General features: G+C 40.2%; 2 long non-coding RNA genes across 3 annotated transcripts in view; one reads left to right on the forward strand and one right to left on the reverse strand.

Annotated features, from left to right (window-relative positions):
- Positions 1-1,338: 1,338 nt before the first annotated feature.
- On the reverse strand, positions 1,339-4,863 carry LOC138440533 (uncharacterized). Its single transcript, XR_011257072.1, has 3 exons — positions 4,651-4,863; positions 3,219-3,313; positions 1,339-3,105 (listed from the first exon to the last, which is right to left on the reverse strand). It is a non-coding gene; the product is annotated as an uncharacterized lncRNA (long non-coding RNA).
- A 1,972-nt stretch (positions 4,864-6,835) lies between these two features.
- Positions 6,836-25,119, forward strand: part of LOC138440532 (uncharacterized) — a 114,671-nt gene continuing 96,387 nt past the window's right edge. For both annotated transcript variants that reach the window (XR_011257071.1, XR_011257070.1), the window contains exons 1-2: positions 6,836-6,957; positions 8,453-8,542. This is a non-coding gene — a long non-coding RNA (uncharacterized lncRNA). The remainder of the gene's footprint in view (positions 6,958-8,452; positions 8,543-25,119) is intronic.

A 25,119-nucleotide genomic window follows, 5' to 3' on the forward strand; every position in this document is an offset into this window, starting at 1 on the left:
ATTTTTAATTTTCGTCATATAAATTTCAAAATTTAATTTTGGAAGAATCCAAAGAGGTCATTATTCAGGGCTCAGCAGTTCTCCAGTAGAACTTTTTGTGATGATGCAAATGTTCTGTACCATCTGATACACGTGGCTAGTAAGCATTTGAAATGTGACTGATGTGACCAAGGAACTGAATTTTAAATTTATTTAATTTTAATTAATTAACAGTTAGATTTAAATAACCACATATGACTAGGACTGTATCGAACAACTCAGTTCTACCTTTACACAGACTTGGTTGAGTCTCAACTAATAATACAATAATTTTTCTTTTGTAAGTGACATTTTTGCTGTGAAAAATAAAAATAGAATTACTGAGTCATGTGGAAATAAATATAGATTCCTCTAGCTTAGATTACCTACTTTATCAAATGGAATCATTTAAAGGAGAAAAATCAGCATCTGAAATCTTCACATGTTGTAAATGGTATTTTTGGTGTATATGTATGTGTGTATGTATATATATATGTAAATGGTATGTTTGTGTACATATATGTGTGTGTACATATATATAAGCACATCTCTGTTTCATGCTTATTTTGTGTGTATTTGTGTATGTGTGTACAATTGAAAAATCATAAATTACTCTTTTTGCATTTTTTTACATTGATAGCATGACTTTTAATGATGATGGGAGCTATGTAGGTGTTAGTTGTTAGAAGATGTATCTCTCTCCTTGGAAATCTATGACTGAGGTAGGGAATGATGAGCAGTGCAAGACACAGGTTAACCCTTATAACCTAGCTCTGCCTACTACACAAGGAAAATAGAGGCTGTTCAACACATTTAAAACAAAAAAAAAAGGAGAAAGTCAGCCCTGCTTTTTGACTAGCAAGTGATCCTAGCCAACGATGATTTTGTGTTATAAATATGGAGGATGCCTTCCTTCAGGGACCTTCCATGGCTTTTATCTGGTGGAAATGTAGAGTTCACAGCACAGTCTTTCTCTCTCACTCTCTAATTTTTTTAAGGAAGAACCTTTCATATTATCATTCTCATGTTGGGGGTGGGGACCTACCAGTTATCACAGCTTGAGTGTGGGGAGAGGGGAGGAGTGGTCTGGTTCAGTTCCCACAAAACATTTCCTAGGGACTTGTTACTTGTGATGAATGCTATGTTCCCTGCAAAAGATTCAGAGAGAAATAAAACAAAGCTCTCCTGTCTCGGTGCTATCTTGTCGGGGGTGCTCTCCCCTGAGGGAGGGAAAAGGGTGAGGCTGGCTGTGGATGGTCACATTTCTTCTCTAGGAGACCACTTAACTACAACAAAAACCAGGCAGCTTTCACCAGATAATTAAAGAAGGAGGATTTATTTTAGAAGGGGTGAGTTTTGAAGATATGGCAGGATGCAGACAAGCCTTAAGAGAAAGTGCAAGTCAGGGGAACTGGGGCTGGCAGAGTGTCTAACAGGCTTAGAAGACTGGGTGGGCTACCTATTTTATACTGAATGATTAACAGAGTATCTATTATGTGTCAGACACTGTGGCCGGTACTAGGATTAAAGGGGCATAGAAGTAGACACTGTTTGCATTTGGAGAGTATATATTTTATCAGGTAAGATGTACCTCAAAGGAATAACTTACTAGTAATTTTTGTATTGCAACTGTTGCATAGTTATATGGTTTTTGTTCCCTTTTCCCCCTTCCTCATTCCACAACCCCTCCCCCATCCAACCTGGAGCCTGACTCATATTGAGGCCAAGAAAACAGGGTGTCTTTTGAAATTTGATTCGAGGAGGAGACAGATGTTCTTTAGCATTATCAAGTGTAGGAGATACACTGAAAGTTGTATCTTGGCCGTATGAAGTTGATAATGGCTTTATACTGAGATTCTAAAAGACTGATCTCAGTGAAAAATCGTTTTCCCTTCTCTTCTGCTCTCAGCGATGGAAAGCTCTGGAATGATGTGGCAATGCAACATTAAGGATCTGAATAAGGAGATATCCAGTGACAGACTCTGTGGGTCTGGTTGAAGGAGATGAGCATGAGGAGAAAGGGGGCATAAAGAGAATCAGAGGCTGTGGGAGGAGGGAGAGACAAAAGGACCCTTGGCTGAGATACCTGTCTGCTTACATCTCGGGTGGCTGATTGGGAGTGCCATGCATATGTAGAATGTGAGTATCCAGAGGAGCTGAGCATGGAACCATCTCTCCAGACAGTCCGCAATGATTCTAGCCCCTTGGTATTCAAGTCCTTGTGCGGTTTCCTCCCACTTTGGAAAAGTGACTTATATAACCAATATGATATTGTAGAACTGATTGAGTGTGTCTTTGTAGTCAAGGTTGTAAAACATTTGTGACTTCTGCTCTGCTCCCTTGGACCACTCAGTCTGGGAAAATCCAGCTGCCCATTACGAGAACTCTCAAGCAGTTCTATTGGAGAGGTCCATAGGTGAGTCCTTTTGAGTAAGAAATCTTGGAGGCAGATCTAGCCTCAGTCAAGCCTTCAGATAACTACAGCCTGGGCTAATATCTTGCCTGCAACCTCATGAGACCCTGAGCTAGAACCACTGGTTGAGCTTTTGCTGATTATTTGACCCAAAGAAACTGTTAGTAATATATCTGTGTTGTTTTAAATCATTATCCATTGGAGTAATTTATTATGTGACAATAGATAGTTAATACATAAGGAAATGAATTAAATGGGATCCACTCCAAGTTTCCACTGCCCTGTGGGTTCTGCAGGAGGTGAACACACTGTTTTAATGTGAACTATTTGCTCTTTTGAATTCTCTGTGTCTGTTTGAGTAGCTCAAACCAGGCCTTTAGGACTATGTACTATACTCCCCAGGCTTCCCAGGTGGTGCTTAGTGGTTAAGAACCCTCCTGCCAACGCAGGGGACATGTTTTCAATCCCTGGGCTGGGAAGATCCCCTGGAGGAGAGCATGGCAATGCCACTCCAGTATTCTTGCCTAGAGAATCTCACGGACAGAGGAGCCTGGCAGGCTACAGTCCATAGGGTCGCAAAGAGTCGGACACAGTTGAATCAGCTTAGAAGTCACACGCTATTCTTCCCCATCCTTCATACAAACGGTCTGATGTTCTGGTTACAGTTTTAAGTGCTGAAAGGAGAAATACAGGGGACAGTGAAGGAACATAGCTCATTGATACTGTTACTGCTTAAATGTAAGAATAATACAGATGTGAGAGACTGAGTAATCTGAATAAAACTTACTGTGTGTACTTGTCTTAAGAATCACCAGCTTGACATTTTCCTGTTGAAAGTATCTTGGTTCTTCTCTCCTCAGTACTATTGACATTTTCTTCTTTCTTAAAAAAAAAAGTTTATTTAAATACATTTCTATTGTAATTTGGATCATATTTTTGCCTCCCTCCCCAAACAAATGTGTTGCTCTCTATTTTGATAATAGAATATTCTAACCACTCTATTTGTATTCTACAACGTCATTTTAAAAGCCAAATCCTTAAAATTGGCATTCCTTAGCAAATTAACAATGACATACCATAATAGATACTTTGTTATGTTTTCTGTTGTTTAATGTAACAGTTTGGCCATTGCATAAAAGGATATGTACCAGTGATTATAACTGAAATACCATCCTGAGTCACTTTTTAAGTGGAGAAAACCTATTAAAATTAATTCATTACAAAACCCCCACTGTACTCAGCAAGGCAATCTCAAGAAGAATGACACCATGATCTCCCTTGCTCAAATGTTGCTATTTACATATTTAACGTCCTGAACTATTATGGAGATTTCCAAACTATTTAAGCATTAGCAAAAAGCAAGAATATGAAGCTGATACATCTGCCAATTGCTCCTATGTATTTGACTCCTTCTCTCTTTTGAGTGAGTGAGTGAGAGTCGCTGGGTCGTGTCTGACTCTTTGCGACCCCATGAGCTATACAGTCCATGGAATTCTCCAGGCCAGTTTAACCTTGTCTTTAAACTCAGAAATATTCACTTGTTTGGCAAGATTATGTTATTAAGAAACGTCAGTTTCTGGCGCCCTCTTGTGGAGAAATGCTCCTGGTATTAGTCTTACTGGCAGCTCAGTTGCAGTTTGTGGAAATCTGAAAGGATGAATCATTTTCCTGTTTATTTGTACAACATGATTTGAATTTCTGAAACAAATGTGACTCACTACTTGCTCAGCTATAAGACTGAGTAGTTAGGTAAATTTGTATGAAAAAAACATGAGACATTATAAAAAATTCTGATAAAACATTCCTATTAAACTTTATTAGATGGAATCATTTGTTCTCACTTGTATTGATAATGATTAATTGGCAAAATACCATTGCCTAAATTGGCTACAGGGAGGCTTCCATTCAGCATTTATCTGCTAAGGTTCAGGGTCAGGACTCACCATTGTCAGAAAGTGTGTCCCTGCGGACACAACTTCACAATCCACCCCAGTGCCCGTCCTTCCCTGGGATCTCCTACACAGAGGTCTCCCTTGGCCTCTTCTCCACTGACATGTTCCTTTTCTTCCTGAGGTCAGGAAAATTAATTTAGTGACCTTGAGCATGTAAGTTGGAGTTTGAGTAACGGGTAAAGAGATATGCTTATATGCCTAATAACACAAAGCTGGGAAAAAATTAGGCTCTCAAGCTGTAGATGATTTCTCTGATTCTATTTGTACCTGCCTCTGTGGACCCTCCAGATGTCTCCCAACGACTCCTGGGTGTTCCCCGAAATTCCCAGAAGAGCTCACAGTCCGTTCTCTCGGCCACTGGCCGCGCGTGCTTTCCTCATTCCCCCAGCTGCCAAGGATGCACAGGCCGTCTGGGGCTGCCTGTGGGTGTGGGTGTAGGCTGCTGATGAATGTATGTTCAGAGGATGCAGCCTCTGACACGCCGAGGCAGCTGGGGTCACTCAGCTGCACCCTGTGGCCGGAAACGTCCCGGACGCTGCGGGTGCGCCGGAGCGCCAGCTGTGCCAAGGTTTCACTCCCTACTGGGATTTCTCAAATCTGTTCTGGCTTCATCTCCCATGGGGGGCAAAAAGGTCTACCCTTGTTTTATGTCTTTCAGATTTCCCAGAGTCGTGCTGACCTCTGAGCCAGGCAGCTCTCTTGCGTTCCTGTTAAAGGCTCTGCCCCTGTGGCTCCAGGTGCCCCCTCGGAGGCAGGAGAGTCAGGAATAGGAGGAAGAGGGGACCTCACCAGGCAAGGGGGACCGCACTTGCCGGCTGTTCCCCTTCTCACTCGCTACCCAGGGTATTTTTATCAGAAGAAACGGTGAGCTTCACTTCTCTTACTTTGCCTAAAGACTCCCCCATCTCAATCCGATTCCTCCTAGCTCGGATTCCTCCACTTGCAGAAATGCTCAGACACGTCGGCGTCTGTTGCGTCCAGGGGGCTCTCTCCCTAGTCACCAGTGATGATGAGGTGATGATGGGGCGTGGTGGCTGCCAGGTTAAGGCAGAAGAATCTTTAGACGGCAGATTCTGGTGGAGCTCTCGCTTCACAAATGTTTTAGCAGTTGTTCTTGAAGGGAGAATGCATGTCATGAAATTCAGAGGATAGCTTCAAAAATTCTTGAGTATATTATGAGAGGAGAACATGAAACATGATGTTCTAGCTTTTTTTCTGTTTCATAACGTACTTCCAGCTTGTAATGTGGGTGCATTCCATTACACAGCAAAAATAACACAGAATTATTGTAAAGTTCCTGTTTACAAACATTAAGTTTACAAGAGACTCTTTGCGACCCCATGGACTATAGCCCGCCAGGCTCCTCTGTCTGTGGGGATTCTCCAGGCAAGAGGGTTGTCATGCCCTCTTCCAGGGGCTCTTCCCAACCCAGGAATCAAACCCAGGTTTCCCGCATTGCAGGCGGATTCTTTACCATCTTGAGGCACCAGGGAAGCTCGCAAGAGACCAGAGTCAAATAAGTCAAATAAGCCTCTGCGAGTGAGGAGGTGTTTTCTACAGGGAGCTTAGCTTGACTAGGCAGAATTCTGCATTTCTCTGTTTCTTCTGTTTTTCTAGGTAATAATATCACAGGCTCTAGTACTTCCTCAGCTCTGCTTCTAGTGTTTTATGGTGCAGCAACATAAACCTAGGTCTTACTGGCATTTACAGGTAGGTAGCCTGAACACAAGATTGCTTAGTGGAGGCAGCCTGCTGAGTTTTGAATCCAGGTGCTCCACTAACCAGCAAATAACTTTGACAAGTCACACTAGCCCTCTAAACCTCAATTTCCTGATGTATGAAATGGGATAAATAATACTGACAGCACTTCCTCATAGGTTGTGAGACTTCACCAGGGTTATACATAAAAGCTAGCATAATACAAGACATGCAGAAAAGACCCGAGAAACTCTTGTCCTTACTAAAACAGAATAATTTCTCACTAAACTGAGTTTTTATATGCCAATTATTCCACAATAAAGCTGTTAATAAAAGTGAGGGAAGAAAATTTCAAGTAAAAATTGTCTTGCTAAAACAAACAGCTAAGCTTGACTCCCCAGAATTCTGAGAATTTTTTTCAAAGGAAGTTAAGGTTCTGGGAAAGATGGACGCAATGGCTGGGCACAGCACTTTGTGGAAGAAGGAGTGTCTGGGGAAAACGTGACTCGGGGTGGAAAAGTGTCCTTGGTGATGAATTTGAATTACCACTTTATTGTATTTTATCTAGGTTAGCACAGTCCAAAGGTAGCCATTAGCTTCACGTTCTGTTGAGTGCTTGAAATGTGGCTAATTTGAATTGAGATGTATGTTAGTGTAAAATACTCACCAGAATTGAAGACTTGGTGTAAAAACAAATGTAGAATAATTTATTTGAAAATTTAAAATATTGATAATATTTTGGTTATTTTTATAGGAAATATATTGGAGAAGGAAATGGCAACCCACTCTAATTTTCTTGCCTGGAGAATCCCATGGACAGAGGAGCCTGGCAGGCTACAGTCTATCAGGTCGCAAGAGTCGGACATGACTGAGCGAGTAAGCATACACACAGACTCATCTCTAAAAACCCAGTTCTAGAAGTCCATTTGGAGAAGGAAATGGCAACCCACTCCAGTATTCTTGCCTGAAGAATCCCGTGGACATAGGAGCCTGGTGGGCTGCTGTCCATAGGGTTGCAAAGAGTCGGCCATGACTGAAGCGAGTTAGCATGCAGGCATGCACTGGAGAAGGAAATGGCAACCCACTCCAGTAGTCTTGCCTGGAGAATCCCAGGTACAGAGGAGCCTGATGGGCTGCCGTCTTGGGGTCGCACAGAGTAGGACATGACTGAAGTGACTTAGCAGCAACCAAGGAAATATATTATGAAAATTAATTTTGACTTCTGTTTTTGAAGTTTTTTTTCTACTTGTGGCTGTTAAAAAATTTAAAATTATATTTAGATTGGATTATATTTCTATAGGACAGAGCTATTATCTAGAGCCACTTATGCCTTTATTTTTTGGTGACCCAGAGATATGCAGGAAGGATGTAACTTCTGGGAGAAATGATACTGAGGCAGGTTACATTTTTAATGTCAAAATATTCCCATTAAATTTGTGAAATTTATATGTATCCAATGCTCAAAAGAGTAAAGTGTGGTTTCAAATATTATGGTTTCTAATTCAGATACCATCAATGAATATCTGTATGGTCTTGCACAAATGTCTGAATCTCAGCTTTTTACCTGCCCCTTGAACCATAGGGGTGATATCATTACCTAGGTCTAGAATCTCAGATGTGCAAGAAATGTTTAGTTGCTCAGTTGTGTCCAACTCTTTTGTGACCTCATAGACTGTAGCCCCCCAGGCTCCTCTGTCCATGGAATTCTCCAGGCAGGGATACTGGAGTGGGTTTCCATGCTCTCCTCCAGGGTATCTTCCTGACACAGAGATCAAACACATCTCCTGAATTTCCTGCTTTGGCAGATGAGTTCTTTATCACTGAGCCAGCAGGGGAAACCCATGCAAGAAATACACATTTACTTTTCCATAACTGATGTTAATTTCTATTATGACTCCTCAGTCCATCTATTGTAGAAACAGTCTTTAGTCCTTTCAGGGTTCATGTTCCTCCATATACACAAAATGCTCCCCCTTCTTCTAAGTTGTAACAAAGGTAAGGGAGTAGGAACATATGAGAGCTGGGTTGTTCTCCTGCCTGTCTGGGGTTTAGTTATCAAGGCTGCTGTTTCTTTCTTATCCCAGTTGCAGGGCCTCTTCAGGTACCCTAGTTGTCTCTTCCATGCAGACTTTACGGTTAATGGAGAGCAGTCATCCAATTACAAAACCTACCTTCTAAGTGCATTAATGGGAATAAACAAGATGATCCTTGTAAAGTGCTTAGTACAATGCCTAAATAAATTATGCACCTAGTAAAATAAAGTATTATTCTTTTTTTTTAATATTCTATTTATTTGGCTGAGCTGAGTCTTAGTTGCGGCACACGGGGTCTTTGTTACAGCAGGATGTGGGATCTTTTTTTTTTTTTTTAGTTGTGGCATGTGGGATCTGGTTCCCTGACCAGGGATTGAACCTGGGCCCCCTGCATTGGGAGTGTGGAGTCTTAGCCACTGGACCACCAGGTAAGTCCTGGTAATTATTACTCTTAATGTTATTGATGCTGTTCTTATTCTCAATCATTGCATGCTGGGTTTCCAGAGCTCTGGTTGCCAGAGAAGAGGTGGGTGAAGTTACCATTTTCTTTTGTTTATTTTTTAGTACTGAGAGTGAGGAGATAAACTGAACACACTGTGGGAAACAGGCAAAGCAAAACTCTGGTCTGCAATTATTCTTTATGCTGTTCAAGAGATTAGCAGCTAGGATTGGTGCTGGGAAGACATGTGCGGTTGTGTGGGTAGTGGACTAAAAACTGTAGATCGTCTAAAGTTGAAGGGTGTCATTTAATGGTAGAAATAAGTGTCGTAAATATTTATTAAGCATCTCTGATATGTCAGTAACGTGATAAGGGGTGTGGAGGATACAAAGACTGGAAAATCATAGCTATGCATACATTTTGAAGAATACAGCTGGAAAATGAAAACTACATACTGCATTTTAAAAATGAGAGATAATAGTGGGTTGGAAGGCTGGTCGTTTCTGTATGATTTCATATGACGATGATACTTTGGTGGGGATGTCAAAACTCAAGGTTAATGCTAAAACATTGAATAAAGAAACTCAATTTGTTAGTGAACTTTGAGCTTTTGTCAGAAACTTATTCTTTCTAACCAAACTCAAAAGAAGCTAATGGATAATTAGAATGTTGACATATTAATGTACAACGGGGAATATTATTTTCAAGTGATGATAATGCTTGTGTAAAATTTAGTGATGGATGGCATCACCAACTCGATGCACGTGAGTTTGGGTGAACTCCAGGAGTTGGTGATGGACAGGGAGGCCTGGCGTGCTGTGATTCATGGGGTTGCAAAAAGTCGGACATGACTGAGCCACTGAACTGAACTGAATATTCATTTATTGATACATTCATTTTGTCATCTGGTTGGTACTAGATGACATTAAAGTTTTACTTTAAATATATGAAAAAATTCTTTCACATCAAAATTTTTATCTGTTAATTATTCTTTCACATCAAAATTTTTATCTGCTAACTACATTTTTAAATGTGCAGATTGGGAAGAGTTACCACGTTAAGATTTTAATAGTTAAAGTGTCACAGATCAACATGAGGGAAGCCAGTGTTTTGCAAGAGGATGGTTTGAAAACCACTGTTATAAATTTGAATGATTTATTATCTTGGTGCTTCTCTTTTGTGCATTTGCATTTATTAAGGGGTTAAGACTTGGTCTAATCTTTGATTGAGGTATTAGATTTGGATTAGGATAAAAATAGGACATAAACTTGGAGAGTAAGTGAAGAAGGATAAAGATATGCAGACAGACCTTAACCAAAATACAGAGGAGGATCGATTTACTGACAAGAGAATGTGTTTTTGGAGACTGGGTTTGATAGGCTACATTACCTTACCATATCGTATTAAACTGCCTAGTGAATAAGAGTATGACACTCGTTGGAAAAATCTAAACAAAAAGACTCATAAATCCCTTAACAAGGATAATGGTCTATATATCTTTTTTTATGCCAGTAAAATATTGTTTTGATTATTGTAGCTTCATAGTATCAGAGAAGGCAATGGCACCCCACTCCAGTATTTTGCCTGGAAAATGCCATGGACGGAGGAGCCTGGTGGGCTGCAGTCCATGGGGTCACTAAGAGTTGGACACAACTGAGCAACTTCACTTTCACTCTTCACTTTTCACTTTCATGTATTGGAGAAGGAAATGGCAACCCACTCCAGTGTTCTTGCCTGGAGAATCCCAGGGATGGGGGAGCCTGTTGGGCTGCTGTCTATGGGGTCGCACAGAGGTGGACACGACTGAAGCGACTTAGCAGCAGCAGCAGCAGCAGCAGCTTCATAGTATAGTCTGAAGTCAGGAAGCATGATTCCTCCACTTTTTTTTGTTCTTCTTTCTCAAGATTGCTTTGGCTATTTGAGGTCTTTTGTGAAATTATTAACTAAGTGGATTAAGGCAGATAGAGAAAGACAAGTATCATGTGATATCATTTATATGTGGAATTAAAAAATGATACAAATGAGCTAATTTACAAAATGGAAGTAGATTCATAGATGTAGAGAACAAACTTGTGGTTACCTAAGGGGAAGGACAGTGAGGGATAAATTAGGAGTTTGGAATTAACATATACACACTAGTATATATAAAATAGGTAAACATCAGGGCCTACTCTATAGCCTAGGGAACTATATTCAATACTTGTAATAAACTATAATGGAAAAGAATCTAAAAAAGAGTATATATATATAGATATAGATATAGATATAGGCATATATATATGTATATACTCTTATGTTGCTAAGATGCTAAGTATGACATGTCATATAATAAAATTTGTTTGCATTATTTTTCCACCCCATGAAATTCATTTTTATAATGTTAAAGATTTGGATGATCAAGAGGGGTTACTTTGTATTTAATGTCTGTCAGCACTTGTTAAAAGTCACTTTACAAGCAGTTCTTTGAAACATTATTTAGAGAATCAGCTACTCTGAACTGTGATATAGACTATGAATGTGTCTGGTTTTAAGCCTCCTTTGCCTCTCAAAGCTATCTTTTTAGATGATAATTTAACAGATGGGCTCTTTAAGTCAAAAGGTAGCATAACACATCTAATGTAGAGCTGTTATCAAATCTTGTTTCAATATTCCTCCCCCATCTTTGCTAAATCTTATATAATAACATCCAGTTGAATATTAGAACTATAAGGGATGCTGGTTCACATGGTTGCAATCTCTTTGTTTCTCTGGAATCCCCTAAAGGGTTAGGGGAAATACAATTTGAAGTACTCTAGTTATTCTAGGTGACTCCTAGGACTCTCCTAAGGTTATAACCTGGCCTGGATCTCAGAATTCTACTCTGTATCTACAGTCAGGCCCTCATGTGTTCTGATACCTTGTTTGCTTCACAAGCAAAATGTACTTTCTTTATCTGATCCCTTTTCGTTGATTTTGATACTCAGTTTCATAGCATTTATCCTCCCACAAATTAATCAGATATGGCAAATTTATTTTTGTGCCATGAGTTTGGTGAATGTAGCAATGCTGGTTCCTGCCTTCACCGTGTATCCATCCACGTGATGGTTAACTGGATGTGTCGACTTGGCTAGGCCATAGGACTCATATGTTCCATGTTGGGTCAAGCACTAGTCTAGACATTGCTGTGAAGGTATTTTATGATAAGTTCAACATCTAAATCAGTAGACTTTGGGTAAAGCAAATTAGTCTCCTGTAATGGGGGTCATAGTCACCTCATTGCAAATGAAAGCCTTCAGAGAAAAAGACCAGCTTCCATGAGGAAAAGGAAATTCTGCTTGTAGGCTGCCTTCAGGCTTGAGCTGAAACATCACCTCTTTCTTGGGTCTGCAGCATGCAGACCTAGATGGGTACAAATCAAATCGTGCAGATATCATGCTTGTCAGCTTCTGTAATTATGTGATCCAATTTCTTAAATTCCCCTCTTTCTGTATATGTGTGTATCTATCCAGCATCTATCTATTCTCTCTCTCTCTCTCGATCTAGATCTGGAGTTTCTCAGGAAAATCCTGGCTAGTGTCATCAGTCAGTCAGGATTAATGATCTACCTCTGGCCAAAATTTGTTTAAAATCCTAGAGTTAGCATTTAAAGTGAAAGTGAAAGACTAGAGTCCCATTTCGTAGGTGAATGAATCAGTCTTCACGAGTGAAGAGAAGAAAAATAGAAGTCCAAAAATAAGAAAATCATTTATTCAACGTGAGTTTATTTTTGTCCACTCTTTCACATAGAAGGGGATTTCACAGTGCCAGATTGGGAGCAGATCCAGGTTTTGCTTATACAGTTTAGGGAACTGTCTTCAAGAGACTATAAAACTACTCCTATAAGATTAGGTATGGAAGTGAATATTTAGGTTGAGGAGAGGAATCACAATAATTACAAAAGTTTAAAAGCTGAAAAATACTGCAAGCACAACAAAATTCACTTTTTATTGAAAAGTGAAAGAAAACATGTACTTTTTATTAACTAATGGCCTGATATACCTGTACATTACTCCCCCTCAATAGGTTTTTAGTATATATTTTTGACTATCACTTGAGAATATATAGATAATTTAGTCTGTAAATTTCAAATCATGTTTACCCTCCACTGTGAACAAGCTTCCATGCCAGACACTGTAAGATACGGTCACATGGAGGTGGGACCTTGGCTTTTACCTTCCTGTCATGATGGGGGAGCAGGCCTGGTCTTTACTGGAATGACTTTGTTGAAAGTCTTTCCTCTTCTGAGATGACTAGTAATCACTTAACTACATATCCATGAGACTGTAAGGCATATAAATATATCCTGCAAAACTCAAACTAAATGTATCCCAACTTAACTTTCCTTACAGAGTCTAAAAACCCTACAGTCACTCCAGGACCACCCAACTTGAGGGGACATGTGATGGAAAGGAATTCAGAGAAAGAGACAAAGGAACTTAAGATAAAATATCCTCATTCTGTGATTTTTACAAAAGGATACAATTGTTTGAACATGGCCTTGGAAAGGCCCTGGGTGAATAAGAGCCCCAAAGTTTAAACCTCTGGCTACCATAGTTACTTGAAAGTCTTTTCTTTTCCCACTTCTAATAATTTTTCAAAGAATCACTTATTAATGTAAATTTATTAATATATTTTCATGCTCTTGGGACTAATGTGTGAAAATTTCCATAATTAACTGTAAATATTTATACTGTGAGTATGAGAACTACACATGAATAAGAAATGAAATACCTTTAAATCATAAATTTGCAATGAATATTTTAGAGCAGTGTAATTGAATCTTGTTTATAATTATAGTAGATGTATAATAATAGCTGGTTTTTCCTTTTCTTTCTAATGGCCTTTTTGTTTTTATCCCCAGAAGGGCAGAGGAAGGAATAAGGAAAAAAAGTAAAATAGGTCAGGTTTCATCATGGGAGGCTGATTTCAGAATCAAAATATGTAATGGAGCCATTCATAGTTAGAACCGATTTCAAAATAAAATTACCGTTGGCTTTCAAGTGGAAATTTCAGGGAGAAAATGTTAATAAAAATGTAATGATTATAATGGCAACTCTAATGACGATGATGTTATGTGTGTGTGTGCTTAGATGGATGGTTAGATAATCTGTGACACTTAGTTTTTGTCCATAAAGAGGTAGACTAAGATTGGTACCTGTGGAATCGTAATATATTCATATGCCCCTAGCTCATTAAAATGGCGTTGCCGTTATTTCCACATTTTCATCATGTGATAGGGCCACGCACACATGGCACAGGGAATCAGACTGATGGGAACTTTTCGTCAGTTCTAATTCTGCTTTCGTTATTCACGAGACTAAAGGCTCTCTCTATAAAATCCGTTGCTTGTCATCTTCTCATTGGTTCTGAAGAGACCTATGCATGAATATGTATAGGAATCTGTGGCAGGCTGTTGCACTGGTGGCCTCTCGATACTAAAGCCTTTGCGTATCCACTCCCACAAGGGCTCTGGGCTCGACCTCATAAGTGGCTGTAGTCAAAGGACACTGAAAAATCAGACACACACAAGGCTTGTTGAGAACATGCAGGTTCAAGTTGTTCTCTTAGAAAACTCCATGTTGGGACCCAGATATCACAGTGTGAGGAAGTCTAGCATCTCTCTGATGCTATAGAGAGGCCATACAGAATGACCTTGGAGGAGGACACAACATTTCTAGGTGGAAGAAAACCAAGGTGTCTGAGTCAAGTTTGCAGTTGAATGTCACCAAATGAGAGACCTTAGGTGACACTACATAGATTAGAACCATCCAATCAACCCACAAAAATGTGGAAATAGTGCATCATTGTGGTTTTAAACCAATAAGATTAGGTTTGTAAAGCAACAATAGATAACGGATTATAGAAAGATTTTTAATTTATTTTTATTTTTTTGACTGTGCTGCCTAACTTGTGGAATTTTAGTTCAATCAGGGAGTCAACTTGGCCCCTGACAGTGCAGCTTGGAGTCCTAACCTCTGAACCACCAGGGAATTCCCAAGAAAGATTTTTTTAAACCTTCTCACCTGTATATGAAAATCTAAAAGTCTTTCAAAGAGAATTATAGAGCCTTGTTAGGTTGAATGTCCATAAGTATGATGTTCAGCCCTTTACATATTCAGCATTATAATTTTAATAACAAATATTTAAAAATACTTAGATGGTAAAGAATCTGCGTGCAATGAGGGAGACCCAGCTTTCATCACTGGGTCAGGAAGATCCCCTGGAGAAGGGCACTGCTACCCACTCCAGTATTCTTACTGGAGAATTCCATGGACAGAGGAGCCTGGCAGGCTACATGTAGTCCATGGGGTCACAAAGAGTCGGACATGACTGAGAGACTTACACTTTCACTTTTCACTTCAGTCGTTATACTAAACAATATACATTTATTAATTTTAAAATTAATTCAACAGTCCTATGTAGTAAGCACTGTATCCCCATTTTATAGATGAGGAAGCTGAGACTTAAAGATGATAAATATTTTGCCTAAAGTTACACAGCTACCATACAGTGTGTGAAAGATATACAAGAGAATTATAAAATGCTGTTTGTATCCGCAATGGAATGTGCAGTCTATGGAAAGAACTATACCCATGACATTCATGTAAGAAGAGACAATATTTGAACATATTAAAGTGTGGAGTTAGTTAAAAGATCTTAGTATTTTAATCAAATTGACACAGATTTAAATAGTGATTCTGCCACCAGCTTTGTGACCTTAAACAATTTATACTGTTTAATATAAACTCTGAGCCTGTTTCCTTGTCTATAGGATGGAGATTAAAAATGTCTCTCTTCCACGGTTGTTGAGAGTGCAACCTCGGCAGTGGAGCCAGGATTACCCGCTTCTGTTGATTGTGCTCATTTCTTTCCAAATTGTGTTCAGGGACACGGCAGTTGGTAGCTTACAATCAGCTCTGGTGGAAATATTAGCAGTATGAAAGTGTTAAAACCTCATTAGCCAAAGGCTTCTAGCCTGTTGTTGTTCTGTTGTCCAGTTGCAAAGTCGTGTCCAACTCTTTGCAGCCCCATGGACTGCAGCACGCCAGGCTTCCCTGTCCTTCACTGTCTCTGAGAGTTTGCTGAAATTCGTGTCCATTGAGTTGGATGGTTGATGTCCATCCAGCCCCATGGCATCCATGGTTGATGCCATGATGGTTGAGTCCATTGGATGGTTGATGCCATCCAACCATCTCATCCTCTGTCGCCCCCTCCTCCTCCTGCAAACTCTGATTTACTGACTGAGGCACAGTAAGGCAGCTCACTCCAAGAAGCTCTGTTGGAGTCCACCCTGAACAAAGGGGTGCAGAGAATGGTGGAAGCGCTGGGTCCTGCCAGAGGATTCTGAGGATGGCCTAAGGGCAGGGGAGATCCCTTCTGGGTTGGCTGCTGTTTCTGAGGCAGGATTAAAAAGAGTGGGGATTTACTAGGGTTTATGTTCTCGACTGGGAACAACCAAAGACATCTGGGAGTGTCATTGGTGAGAAAGTAGTGATCACTCGTAGAGGAGATTGTTAGGACATTTCACAGCCATATAACCTTGGGAGAATCAATTTGTTCCCTAACTTTGCTGACTTTATACATTTGTCTTTTCAACCTGCTCAACAGCAAGGGCTGCTTTTTGTTTTTCAAGACAAGTTTATTTTTACTCTTGCTGTCTCAGAAAGTTTTTCAGAAATCAGCAAACACGACAAATCAGGGCTTTTCAGTTTTTTTGGAAACTCAGTTGTGAAACATTTACCAGCGTATCACAGCTTGTGTGTTCTTGAGTTTCTGTCATGAGAGATTCAGCTGTATTGAAAATTCAGTGAACACCGTCAAGTCCCACATGTACAACTAGTGGAAGCCGAATATCCTCCCCAGCTATTTCTTAGAATCCTCACAAAATGCTTGTGTTTCACAAATTCAGCCTTAAGTATCTGGCTCTGGATTATTTACTCTTTTCAGGGTTGCGCTGAGAGTATGTGAAGATTCTTGTCATAACTGGCTAAAAAAATGCTTAAGAAAACATTTCCTCTCAGAACATAGGAAGCGTTTCTTCCGGGGGGCGGGGGGGGGGGGCGGGGAATAGGTTTTTCACTTTGGTTTATAAAAGTTTCTTAAAACTCACTAAAAAAAATATTTCAGATTTTCTAACTTTGTGTACATTGACCATGTTTGTGAAAATGGGAACCACTGGGTTCTTCTCCTCTGCTCTTGTCCAGAACTTCTCTAACTATATAAAGTGAATATACGTTAGTACACCTAGGTAATATTTTAGGTAATTGTGATAGGGAAAATGACCATATATTTATCCATCCAGTGCATTTGTTCAAAGATGTAGATGTAATTTTTAGACACAGTATAAACATCCACCAGAGAGCTTTTCAAGCATCATATTTCAAAAATGTGAAGTTATTCCTATTCTTTTCCTCTAAAATGTTATATTTTGGGAGGAATACAAGTTATCTATATAATGGATGGAAATGAAGGCAAAGAAGGATTGTGACTTAAAATGAAAGGTGCACAGACTCCTGGAGTTCAGGGGGATCTTAGAGATCATCTTAAACTATTTGGATTTAAGCTTGCTTGAGAATCTAAAGTCCTGGATCTCCTTCGCAGAAAAATGCATGTGCTCTTGTGTGTGCACACACTCGTACCACCACCAACACAGAATTTCAGCGTTCTTTGATCCTGCCCAGCCCAACACTATATTCCAACGTAAGGAAAAATCTGGATTTTTTTCTTTTCTTTTATTCAAAAAGTTATCAAGGCAAGGTGATATACTAAAGTATTAATAGGTCTAGGATTACAAGTAATAACTTTTCCCCTTAACAATCTGCCACCCATGTCTTCCCTCAAGGCCTTTCCCCACTCCCACCATCAGAAGGTGGCTAATTTACTCAGGTTCTAAGTCTGGTGACTTAGAAATGAGTTTGGAAATGAGTGCGGCCATTCAGTATGGTGGTTCAAACAGCAAGCTTTGGAGTTGGCTCAGCCTAGACTCAAGGCCTGGCTTTGCTTCAGACTTTAGGTACGGTTCAAACTTTCTAAGCTTGTTTCTTCATTGTAATAGGGGGGAAATAATTGAAGACCTGTAAAGATGATATGAGGATGATATGTACATAGTACTTCGTGTTTGTGCCCTCAAAAATTGGAGAGACATACAGGTAGGCACAGAGAACCACCGCTTACTGGAGCAGAAACCCATGAGTTGCAGCCTCCACGGGAATCAGTATGGGCTGAGAAACCCTGAACTGTAAACCGACCAATGGTTGCAGGCTCAAAGCAGAGAGCTATGGCCTCCGGGGGCACGGCCACACTTTTGTGAGATTTACCTCCAAAAGCTCTGCCAGGTTCTCACAGTGAAAATTGAAGAAAAATCCCATTTTGAGCCCGTTTGAAACACACCAGATCATTCCATTCTTCTTAACAAGGCTTGCCCTGTGACCTCAACTCTCTGATGAATCTCTGAAGAGTTGATTTTCAGCGTGTACAGCTTCATGCTTGCTGTTATGATGGCCTGATGACTTCAAGCTCCGAACATGCTGGACTGGAAGCCAGAAGCCCTACACAAATCTTTTTGTGGACATGTTTTTGTTTCTCTTAGGTAAATACCTAGAATTAGAGCAGCTTCCCTTTAAGTGTTCTTTTTATAATACATTCAAATGTGATATTTCAAGTTTTTCTGCAAATCTACCAAGTAAATGTGAAAGTATATTTGAGCTATAAGGTTCTTTAAAAAACCACGTTATCATAAGATAGTATTGTGTGGCTGTCAGCTTTGAGATGTGCTACTAGAAATGTAATATTGCAGAGGGAAGTTCTCACCAAACAAACTTTCATAGTATTTATTTTTTATGCTTCATTAAGAAGACCCTTCTGCCCTTAGTGATAAGCTAGTCACTACTGAGGGTTGGGAGGTGTTTCTTTCCTACCTGCTCCTCCAGGTCTGGAGAAGGAAATGGCAACCCACTCCAGTGTTCTTGCGTGGAGAATCCCATGGACAGAGGAGCCTGGTGGGCTGCCATCTATGGGGTTGCACAGAGTTGGGCATGACTGAAGCGACCTGGCATGCATGCATGCCTTGGAGAAGGAAATGGCAACCCACTCCAGTATTCTTGCCTGGAGAATCCCATGGACAGAGGAGCCTGGTGGGCTGCCATCTATGGGGTTGCACAGAGTTGGGCATGACTGAAGCAGCTTAGCAGCAGCTGCCTCCAGGTCTATATTTCCAAGAAGGTGGAGGAGTCTTAGGGTCATAAGATCTGAGCACTGACTGTGGCATATAAAGGGAGTTCCTAGGAGCAGAGGTTGAACCCCATCTATCACATCAGCACTACACTGATGAATAGGTCAGGGTTCCCTATCACAGGGGTATGAGTGCAGCATCTTGCCTAAACACCACATGGGGATACTTCCAGGATCCTGGTTAAACTCTATGGAGTGCCTGAAAACTAATGGGACTTGGGGAGGGCCTCAATAACCCATGATTTAGGGATAGGATTGGGGCCTGTCTTTGCAACCCAGGCTGGTGACAAAGGGGAGATGTGCCTGTTACATAACTAGTAATGATAAATGAACTAAATGTAGCATATTATTTATACTAGCAGATTTAACCTTATATTAGCATTATTCAAAAACCTTATATTAGCATTGTTATCTCAAGAGAAGACTCTTGAGAGTCCCTTGGACTGCAAGGAGATCCAACCAGTCCATCCTAAAGGAACTCAGTCCAGAATATTCATTGGAAGGACTGACGCTGAAGCTGAAATTCTAATACTTTGTCCATGTGATGTGAAGAAATGACTCATTTGAAAAGACTCTGATGCTGGGAAAGATTGAAGGAGGGAGAAGAAGGGGTTGGGGTTGAAGGACAAATGCTGAGATGGTTGGATGGCATCACCAACTCAACGGACATGAGTTTGAGTAACTCTGGGAGTTGGTGATAGACAGGGAGGCCTGGTGTGCTGCAGTCCATGGGGGTCACAAAGAGCTGGACATGACTGAGCGACTGAACTGAACTGAACTGAACTAGCATTATTCAGTTTATCCTTTTACTATCACTTTTACTTGTTTTTATTCTATTTTTATGAGAAGAGGTGCAACTGGGAGAGTCTAAAATTTTGAATATACATCAATGATGATTTTTATATTTTGTAGTTTTGCCTATATAATATCTGAAGTTGTAATGTAAGCAAGATAAACATAATCTGGTTCATCTGGTTGAACATTTGTAACTGGGAATGGCTCCATGATTTCCGTGGAGTGTGCCTTTATGTTTATGTAACTTACATCTTACTCAGTGAAGGCCAAGTGACATTCTGATGTGCGGTATGGTTTGAATTTTCATAGTAGTTTAAACTGAGAGAACTTACTGGAGAATTGAATCTTCTATGGCATAAGATAGTATCATATTAACATTGCTAAAAGTAATACAAATATCTCTAAGTTATTTCCCTCCCAACTTGGAGAAATCTCTTAATACGAACAGTAATATACAAAAGGCTTTTTAATTAAATGGAGTTATTTTACTGTTTAGTGTTGAATGTTAGCATTAGGTAACTGATTCATCAAAAAACAATCGATAGTTTAAAAGCAATATATTATTAAAAATAATGGAGGAGTACAGAGGATTTTTAGGGCAGTCAAAGTAATCTGTATGATACTCAAATGATGGATGTATGTCATTATGCATCTGTCTAAACTCACAGAATACACAACACCAAGAGCGAAACTTATGATAAACTATGGACTTGGGGTGATCATGACGTGTCAGTGTAGATTCATCCTTGATAAAAAAATGGATAATACCATTCTGATGAGTACTGTTGATAATGACAGAGACTATGCCTGTGTGGGGACAAGAGGTATGTGAGAAATCTCTGTATCTCCTTCCTCTTTTGTTGTAAACCTGGAACTGGTCTATAAAAAAAATATTTAAAAAGTTAATGACAACATGACGATTACAACACAAATGAGGGATTATCATGCTTCAAATAAGAAGAATCAAGTTGGATATTACTTATCTATTGCTGCGAAACAAGTTACCACAAACAGCCGCTTTAAACAACTCATTAGCTCAGAGTTTCTATGGGTCAGGCGTCTGAGCACGTGTTTGTTGTGGCCCCCACTTAGCACTTCAGAAGGGTGTATAGTCAGGGCTTCTGCTTGCCTAGGTTCTCATCTTGAGGCCTGAATGGAGGAATCCACTTCCTGGCTCTCTCAGGTTGTACATGGAGTTCATTTACTTGCAACTGTGGGAGTCACAGCAGCTGGTTTCATCCAAGTCGAAAGAGTAGAAAGAGTCTCCGGCAGAACTCCGATATGACGTCCTGTGATCGTGAGAGTGATAGCCCACACTTTCGCTATATTCCGTTTGTTAGAAGGAAGGCGCAGGTCTGAGAATATTCAGGGATTGACCCTGGGTCTCCTGCATTGCAGGCAGGTTTTTTAGCCTCTGGGCCACCAGGGAAGCCCAGGGTCCTCCCTTACCTCCTCCTGGATGCAGGGGTTGCTGGAAATCCTTGGCATTCCTTGGCTTGTAGGTGCATCCCTCCATCTCTGTCCCTGTTGTCACCCGGCATTCTTCCTGGGTCTCTTCTTTTCCTATGAGGACATTGGTCATTGGATTGAGGGGTCACTCTACTATGCTATGACCTAAATTTAGCATAACCAATTTCAAGGGTAACAACCTTGGTTCTAAATAAGGTCACATTCTAAAGTGCTGGGAAGGATATGAATACTGGGGACATTATTAAACTCAGACAACCCCTCTAGTTGAGTAGCATCCTATGGTAGAGTGTTTTGAAATCCCCACCTCCTCTTTAAACTATTTTTCAAAAGCACTTACCTTGTTTATTTTTGGTTGTGCTGGGTCTTCATTGCTGCATCTGGGTTTTCTCTAGTCGGGTGAGTGGAGGCTACCCATTGCGGTACATGGGCTGCTTACTGAGGGGCTCCTCTTGTTGCAGAGCACAGTCTCTGGGTGCCTGGGCCTTGGTACTTGTGGCACCTGGCCTCAGTGGTTGCGGCCCATTGGCTTAGTTGCTTCGTGGCAGGTGGGATCTTCCCGGACCTGGAATCAAATCTGTGTCCCTTGCATTGGCAGGCAGATTGCTATCCACTGTACCACCAGGGAAGTTCCCCACCTCCTCCTGTTCACCACTTGGATAATCCCCTCCTCTTTTATGTGAGTTGGATCCAGTGGCTTTCTTCTAATACCTAGAGTAGTCAAAAGAGGTAGGATGTCACTTTGGGGTTAAGGGGCAAAATCTGTATTTTCTGTCTTGCTTTGGTTCTACTTATGTGCTTAATCTGATGAAGCAAGCTGTTGTGTTGTGAGCTACCTTGTGGAGGCGTGTGTGGGGTAAAGAATTGAGGGTGGCATCTGGCCAACAGTAAATGAGAAACTAAGGCACTTAAGCCAACAGCTGGAGAGGAATTGAATCCTGCCAACAGTCATTGAAATGAGCTGAGAAATAGTTTCACCACTAGTCAGGTTTTAAGCTGACTGCAGACTTGGATGACAGCTTGACTGTAGCCTTCAGAAATGACCCTCATGAGATCCAGAGCCACGGGTCCAGTTGAGCTGTGCCCAGATTCCTGAACTGGAACAGCAGTGAGATGGTACTATTGTTTACTGGCAGTAAATTTGGGGGTAATCTGTTACATTTCAATAGGCAACTAATATTTACCACTTAAGTTTTTCTTCTGTATTATTCTCAACACATGTGAAACTTGAGGATAAGTTTTACATTTTCTTTTATTTATATTTAAAAAAAATCAAGCAAGTATAGTTGAGTGTAGCTTGATATAGTATAGAAGTAACAGTGTCATTGTAAGATTTCTACGGATGATTTAATACTGTCAGTGAAGTTCTTGCCTGCTGTGAACTCTGAAGAAAATCTAGAGATTTGATCATTCAGGTTTAGCTAGAGTTGATGGGATACATTATTATATAGTCATATAATTATGCTGCATATTTGTTTTTAACTGAAGCACTGGTTGTTTTTGTTCTGAATATTTGAAATAAATGGAAATTTGTTTCAATTTGGCAGTTTAGATTAGTTGGATATGGTTTTATTATTTTCTTTTGAAGTTTGGGTTTATGATGATGAGATAATTTACCACTGTGCAGTTTCTGTTTATTCTGAAAGAACTAGAAAAGCTAATTTTTTTATCCAAGAAAAAAAAATTTCTGTCTTTAATCCAAAGACTACATAAATCAGCAGCATAAAGCTTTGAGAAAAGGAGAATAGGATATAAATGAGCTCCACTTTCATTCTTTAATTTTTCCATTGATATTAATTCCTTTGAAAGTATATACAATAGTCATGAATATGGAGAAATATCAGAATGTTGAAAAAATTTTAAAGAAATTTTATTATAATTTTCCATCACTTAGATCATTAAAACTTATTATGCTATCAATTTTCCATATAAGTAATACAGCATTGATTATTTAATTTTGAAAAATTTTAGATATTTCTTTGGCCAACTAACTCAGGTTTTTATAAATAGTTTATTCTGAACAACTCTTTAACTAAGCTTTTGTGACATTATTAGCTCAATTACCTGGTTTAATATTGAACTTGAATATATTCTGAATCCAAGAGTTGGGGTCCAAATGTAAATAGTCTTAGAAGTCCTATACAATTGGGAGGAGAAAACTGAGAATGATTCCTTGAATTTATACGGTGGATTTAAAAAAAAAGTATTTTTTCCTATCTAAATTGTTTTCTGGGACAGATATTCATAAAAAACTGGTTTATCACTATAACTGATGAATGTAAGAACTAGAAATAAACTGCTGACATTACCCAGGCCTAAATTGATTATACCCATAGTGGCAGTTACCACAATTTTTTATTCTATCAGAGCTCCCAAGACCAAGAGCTCGTGATCTTCACTTTTGTACCCATTCCATTCAGTTCAGTTCAGTCGCTCAGTCACGTCCAACTCTTTGTAACCCCATGAATTGCAGCACGCCAGGCCTCCCTGTCCATCACCAACTTCTGTAGTTCACTCAAACTCACGTCCATCGAGTGGGTGATGCCATCCAGCCATCTCATCCTCTGTTGTCCCCTTCTCCTCCTGCCCCCAATCCCTCCCAGCATCAGAGTCTTTTCCAATGAGTCAACTCTTTGCATGAGATGGCCAAAGTACTGGGGTTTCAGCTTTAGCATCATTCCTTCCAAAGAACACCCAGGAGTGATCTCCTTTAGAATGGACTGGTTGGATCTCCTTGCAGTCCAAGGGACTCTCAAGAGTCTTCTCCAACACCACAGTTCAAAAGCATCAGTTCTTTGGTGCCCAGCTTTCTTCACAGTCCAACTCTCACATCCATACATGACCACTGGAAAAACCATAGCCTTGACTAGACGGACCTCAGTTGGCAAAGTAATGTCTCTGCTTTTCAATATGCTGTCTACGTTGGTTACAACTTTTCTTCCAAGGAGTAAGCGTCTTTTAATTTCATGGCTGCAATCACCATCTGCAGTGATTTTGGAGCCCCAGAAAATAAAGTCTGACACTGTTCCCGCTGTTTCCCCATCTATTTGCCATGAAGTGATGGGACCAGATGCAATGATCTTCGTTTTCTGAATGTTGAGCTTTAAGCCAACATTTTCACTCTCCACTTTCACTTTCATCAAGAAGCTCTTTAGTTCCCCTTTACTTTTTGCCATAAGGGTGGTGTCATTTGCATATCTGAGGTTATTGATATTTCTCCCATCAATCTTGCACCCATTACAACAAAGTAAATAAAATGTGGTTCTGTTAACATTTATATCTTCTTTGAGACTGCAGATAGTGACTGGAGCCATGAAATTAAAAGGTACTTGCTCCTTGGAAGAAAAGTTATGACCAGCCTAGACAGCATATTAAAAAGCAGAGATATTACTTTGCCAACAGAGTTTCATCTAGTCAAAGCTGTGGTTTTTCCAGTGGTCATGTATGGATGTGAGTGTTCGACCAGAAAGATGGCTGAGCACTGAAGAACTGATGCTTTTGAACTGTGGTGTTGGAGGAGACTCTTGAGAGTCCCTTGGACTGCAAGGAGATCAAACCAGTCCATCCTAAAGGAAATCATCCCTGAATATTCCTGGATGCCAAGATCTTAGTTTCCTGAATGTTGAGTTTTAAGCCATTTTTTAAACTCTCTTTCAGGTTCATCAAGAGGCTGTTTAGTTCCTCTTCATTTTCTGCCATTAGACTGGTGTCATCTGCATATCTGAGGTTATTGGTATTGTTCCTGGCAATCTTGATTCCAGCTTATGCTTCATCCAGCCCGGCACTTTGCATGATGTAGTCTTCATATAAGTTAAATAATTAGGGTGACCATACATCCTTGACTGCCGGGAGCCAGCACAAGGAGTCCCGCCGTGGCAAAGGTCATGAGGTTAAGGGGTCCGACAGGCAAAGGCGAGTCTGGCCTTAAGGGAGCCTTGCTGAATTTTCTCGAACATCTACCCCCCAAACCAGAGTCTGCCTGCCTTATTGTACTGTGCTTACCACTCTTCTGACATTACAGGGGGGCTATCCCTGACCATCTTTCTCTGGAAAAAG

This window comes from Ovis canadensis, chromosome 5, assembly GCF_042477335.2.
Source record: "Ovis canadensis isolate MfBH-ARS-UI-01 breed Bighorn chromosome 5, ARS-UI_OviCan_v2, whole genome shotgun sequence".
Lineage (NCBI taxonomy): Eukaryota > Metazoa > Chordata > Mammalia > Artiodactyla > Bovidae > Ovis > Ovis canadensis.